Source organism: Phascolarctos cinereus, unplaced genomic scaffold (genome assembly GCF_003287225.1).
Source record: "Phascolarctos cinereus isolate Bilbo 61053 unplaced genomic scaffold, phaCin_HiC Scaffold_5;HRSCAF=322, whole genome shotgun sequence".
In the NCBI taxonomy this organism is placed as follows: domain Eukaryota; kingdom Metazoa; phylum Chordata; class Mammalia; order Diprotodontia; family Phascolarctidae; genus Phascolarctos; species Phascolarctos cinereus.
In genome coordinates, this window is record NW_027555958.1 from 99,020,796 (window position 1) to 99,025,921 (window position 5,126).

The window sequence follows — 5,126 nt, forward strand, 5'->3', positions numbered from 1 at the left end:
TGCTACATAATTAATATTTTACTTATTCACTACATATTAAATGTCTTTAGGCTGGACAAAAGTTCACCTGAGTAGGTCATTTTTCATTATCTAATGTCTTTTTATCCACTCCAATTTGGATTTTTTTCTTTTGTATTTCTTCACATTGCTGAGTCTTGCTTCCAGACCTGCAATTTTTAGGGGGAAGGTTGAGGGGGGAAGATTCTATGTGTGCTCTATACCCTGATCTTCTTGGAAAGTGACATTAATACAATCTTTTACCAATAAAGCATCATTTTCTGACTTACCAACCATGGTTAATAAAAGGGTTTTTTTAATTTCACTTTGCAATTATAACAATCCTATTAAGAATTAATAACATAAATAAATCATAAATAGCAAGTTCTCATATATTGAGGCCAAGCCTTTATATAAGGCTTATATTTCAAAATTCATTTCTAAGAGATTGTATGAAATCTGAACACATTCCCCCCTAGAAACAGTGTTATGGGCTTCCACTTCCCTTGTGCCCGCCTTCTCCTCATCCTCCTCTGCCATTGCTCTGTAGTCATGTTGGCTGTGAAAGTGCTGAATCCCAAAGCTGAGGTGGCCCAGGCTCAGGCAACACTGGCTGTGACCATGAACGTCAGTGCAGGACGTGCTGAGGACCACCCTGGAGCCCAAGGGTACCATGAAGATGCTTGTTTCCAGGGCAGGAGACATCAAGCTCACCAACGATGGCAACATGCTGCTGCCCAAGATGCAAATTCAACACCCAACAGCCCCCTTGATAGCAAAAGTAGTTACAGCCCAGGATGACATTACTGATGACAGCACCACTTCAAATGTTCTCATCACTGGGGAGCTGCTGAAGCAGGTGGACCTCTACATCTCTGAAGGTCTCCACCCTCCAATCATATTGGAAGGGTTTGAAGCTGCTAAGACAAAGACCCTTGAAGTCTTGGATCAGATCAAAATAAGCAAGGAAATAGATAGAGAAATCCTCATTGGAGAAGTTCACCTTTATTGAGAAGTGTGGCAACTTCCAATCTGTGACGTTATTGATCAAAGGCCCAAATAAGCACGGAGATCACACAGATCACGGCTGTAGTGTGAGAGACATCAAGAACACCAGTGAAGATGGCTGTATGGTTCCTGGTGCTGGCACAGTAGAAGTTGCCATAGCTGAAAGTCTCATTAAACACAAGTCCAATGTCAAGGGAAGGGCCCATCTTGGAGTCCAGGCTTTTACTGATGCGTTGCTCATTATTCGCAAGGTTCTTGCTCAGAACTCTGGTTTTGACCTTCAGGAAACACCAGTTAAGTTACAGGCTGAACATTCAGAATCAGGACAACTTGTTGATGTTGATTTAAAGACAGGTGAGCTGGTTATTGGGGCTGAAGCTGTCATCTGGGATAACTATTGTGTCAAGAAGCAGCTGCTTCGCTCCTGCACTGTGATTGCCACCAATATTCTCCTGTTTGATGAGATCATGCAAGCTGGAAGGTCTTCCCTGAAAGGTTGGACTGAATCACAGGTTGTTTCTATTGTAATCATCTGAATTATGAAGGCCCCACAGAAAGAACCACAAGGTATATCCAGAGGTGGAGTTTTTCTTCTCAGCCACCAAGGATTTTCCAAAGAATAATTGTTTTACTGTTGCAGTAAACCTGGTCTCTAAAACTGAAATTACTGGCCCCTATTCAAATGTAAGTTTCTAAAGTTGATTATGGTATTTTTTTTTATTGTACTGAGGCCTATAATTAAAGCTGGGGTCCTTTTTACCCAAAAAAAAGGAAAAAGAAAAAGAAAAAAAAAGAAAGTGTTATGAATGACACTTAAGTGTCACAGTGAGGCAAAGGCTATTTAGTTCACAAGATAGTTAACTTATAGTACTAATACTACAGTATTCATCTCTGCTGAGGAACTCAGGCACACTGCAAGAGACTCAAGACAGAAGTGTTGCAGTTGGAAATGTGAGTTCCATACAATTCTAAGGAGATTCATGCATGCATATGCATTTGCAAATGTAAGTTCCATTTAGTTCACTGCAAAGCTGCCCTTGTGCCTCAGATCACCCAATATGCCTTTCAAAAATTGCACTACTGGTACTAATCTAAGAGGTGGGCCAGCATTCATCATAACCAATCTGACCCAGACTCAGTTATTTAGTTAAAGTGCACTTGGTAAATAAACTGGAAAAAATACCCCTAGGCAACCCAACAGCAGGACAGGGGGCAGCTAGGTGGTAGAGTTGATAGAATGTCAGCCCTGGAGTCAGACTCATCTTCCTGAATTTAAACTGACCTCAGACACTTTTTAGCTGTGTGACCCTAGGCAAGTCATTTATTACTGTTTGCCTCAGTTTCTTCATCTATAAAATGAGCTGGAAAAGGAAATGGCAAACCACTCTAATATCTCTGCCAAAAAAGCCCAAATGGGATCATGAAGAGTCATATATGACTAAAAAACTAATCCAATAGTGCCATTTGAACATTTAACAAAAATGCTAATATTCCTCCTCCACCGCTCCTAACTTGCCCACTTTTCGCCTCTGACCTAGACTCACCATACTGCTACTTCCTTCTTCCTTTATTCCTGTCCCCATCCCCATGCAATGACATCATCCTAGCCCCTCTCTCTTTTCCTTCTCAGACTCTGCAAATAACAAATAAATCATGGCTATCATTTTTGGAACAGGTAGGACAATCAATTGCCTAAAGGCCACATTCACCATCCCTGAGATACCTCTGTCCAAAACCCCTCTCTGGCTACCATTCACTAATTGTTGACTTCCTCTATTCGAATGTAACCTCTTCAAGGGCAGGGATATATGATTTTTTGTATTTATATTTACGGTGCTTAGCATAACAACACCTCACACAGAAGAAGTGCTTAATAAATATTCCCTCCCCCCCCCACTCATTAATTCATTCATTCTTTGGATGAGGACAGGGGAACCTTGAAGTACTGAAAAGGGAATTTGGAAGATGACAAAATAGAAGAATGTTTTTGGTCTCCTTTCTTGGGTGAAGAGTTTTTCTTAATTTTGAACTAAGTTCAGTTTCTCTCTGTTATCTTTCCACCTTTATGTATGCCCCCTCCCATCTTCCACATACTAGTGCCCCTCTTTCCAGCTCCTAAGGTCCCCATGTGGCCCCACCCCCTATCCTACTCCACAACAGCAGCAAGTTCAGGAGTACCTTCTATCTAACTGCCTTCCTTTTCCACATATAAAAACTCCAATTACCTTAGGAAGAGATTTAGCTAGTGGAATTGAACTGAACATTTCTAGAAGAACCTTCAGTTTCAAAAGAAGAAAAATATTTAGCCAAATGAATATTCAATTCTAGGAATTCAAGGGAAGTGTGACAATGGGAAGTAACTGATTCAGTTTGGGATTAGGAGAGAGAGAGATTTGATGAAAAGGGACTACTAGTAAATTGACTTATTTATTACTCTTTCCCCCTTTCCCTCAAAATCTCATTGTCATCTCTTAAAGTGGTCCCCAATTTTCATAGGTTCTTCCCTCTTGTATTTCTACAATGGAGCTGATGGGGTGCCTGGGTGCTTTTGCTTAGGTGCTTGTGCTTGTACTTGGACCCCAATTTCTCCCTAGCCTCAGAAACACTGACTCTGGCAGTTTCTCCCCAGCCCGAGGACACTGTGCCTAGCAATTACTCATGAGTGGGCCTCAGCAAGACCCTTATCTCTTTCCCTGGTGAAGTTACAAACAGCACCTGAAGGAATTATTAGGTTGAACTGGCTTGGCACTGGGTTATAAAGATATTCTTACTCATTGGACTACTGGACTATCTATATTACTGCCCTACCTCATTATCTACATCCTGAACTCCTCATTACCTGTATTCTAGACTTAAGACATATGCATACTCCCTACATTTATCTTGTCAAACAAGACATTGACTGGTGGCAGACTGGATAACTCTCAGTTACCCCTGAACTCTAGTTAACTTAGTGACATAGCAGGCCTAAAACTACACCTCCATGTGGCCACTCTTATGGGCTTTTCCCAGTGAACTCTGGGTAAAATGCCTGTGCAGTAGGTACAGGAAGTGCATGTTCCTTTAAGAACTGACCACTCTTATGGCAAAGAATTGGAAATTGAGAGGATGCCCATCAACTGGGGAATGGCTGAGCAAGTTGTGGTATATGAATGTAATGGAATACTATTGTGCTATAAGAAATGATGAAAAGGCTGACTTCAGAAAAACCTGGAAAGACTTAGATGGTCTGAGGCTGAGTGAAGTGAGCAGAACCAAGAGGACTTTGTACACAATAACAGCCACATTATGCAATGACTAAGATTGTTAAACTGAACCCTTCTCAGCATTACGAGGATCTAAGACATCTCCAGAGGCCTCAGGATGGAAAATGCTGTCCACATCCAAAGAAAGAACTATGGAAGTCAAATCACTATCACTTATTTTTATCTTCTGTTGAGTTTTGTTTCCTCTTTCTGATGGTTCTTCCTATTGGTTTTAATTTTTACTTACAACCTCACTAATGTGAAAATATGTTTAATGGGTATGTAAATGTAAAGCCTATATCAGATTGAGCTCCGTCTTGGGGAGGGTGGGGGGGGGAGGAAGGGGGAGAAAAATTTTCAACTCAAAAGCATATGGAAGTGATTGTCGATAAATCAAAAGAAATAAATAAAAAAAAAGGAAAAAAAAGAACTGACCACTCTTTAACCACTCCCTAATCCCACCCTGAATCACCTAGTTAGCATATTTGACACATGCTTTATTACATTTTATCCTATGTAAACTTTAACTACACCCCTCTAAGGTCACAGGATCCTTAAGAATCCTTGGTGGCTGAAAAGTGTAGCAATAAACTTTTTGCCAACTTCACTTAAAGAATGCTTGAGTCTGTGAATTCATTGCAGACGACCATCAAGTATACTCCAGTCTTTGAGGGGTCACTCATAGTTATCATAAGCTTCGATCATTCCTTCTCTTAGCTTCTACCTTCCCTATAAGTGCCAATCAATACTCAGTCTGTAGAATATAATTCAGCTAGAAGTGGTCAGAATGATTGGAATGTTAGGAAAATTTGTCAATGGCTAACAGGTGAAAGTCTGGGCACATAGGTGCTACCTTTTTGGAGGTCACAAGAAGCC

The 5,126-nt window shown here is 40.8% G+C and overlaps 1 pseudogene; it reads left to right on the forward strand.

Annotated features, from left to right (window-relative positions):
* Positions 1 to 549: 549 nt before the first annotated feature.
* LOC110208642 (T-complex protein 1 subunit zeta pseudogene) lies at positions 550 to 1,541 on the forward strand (annotated as a pseudogene).
* The last annotated feature ends 3,585 nt before the right edge of the window (positions 1,542 to 5,126 follow it).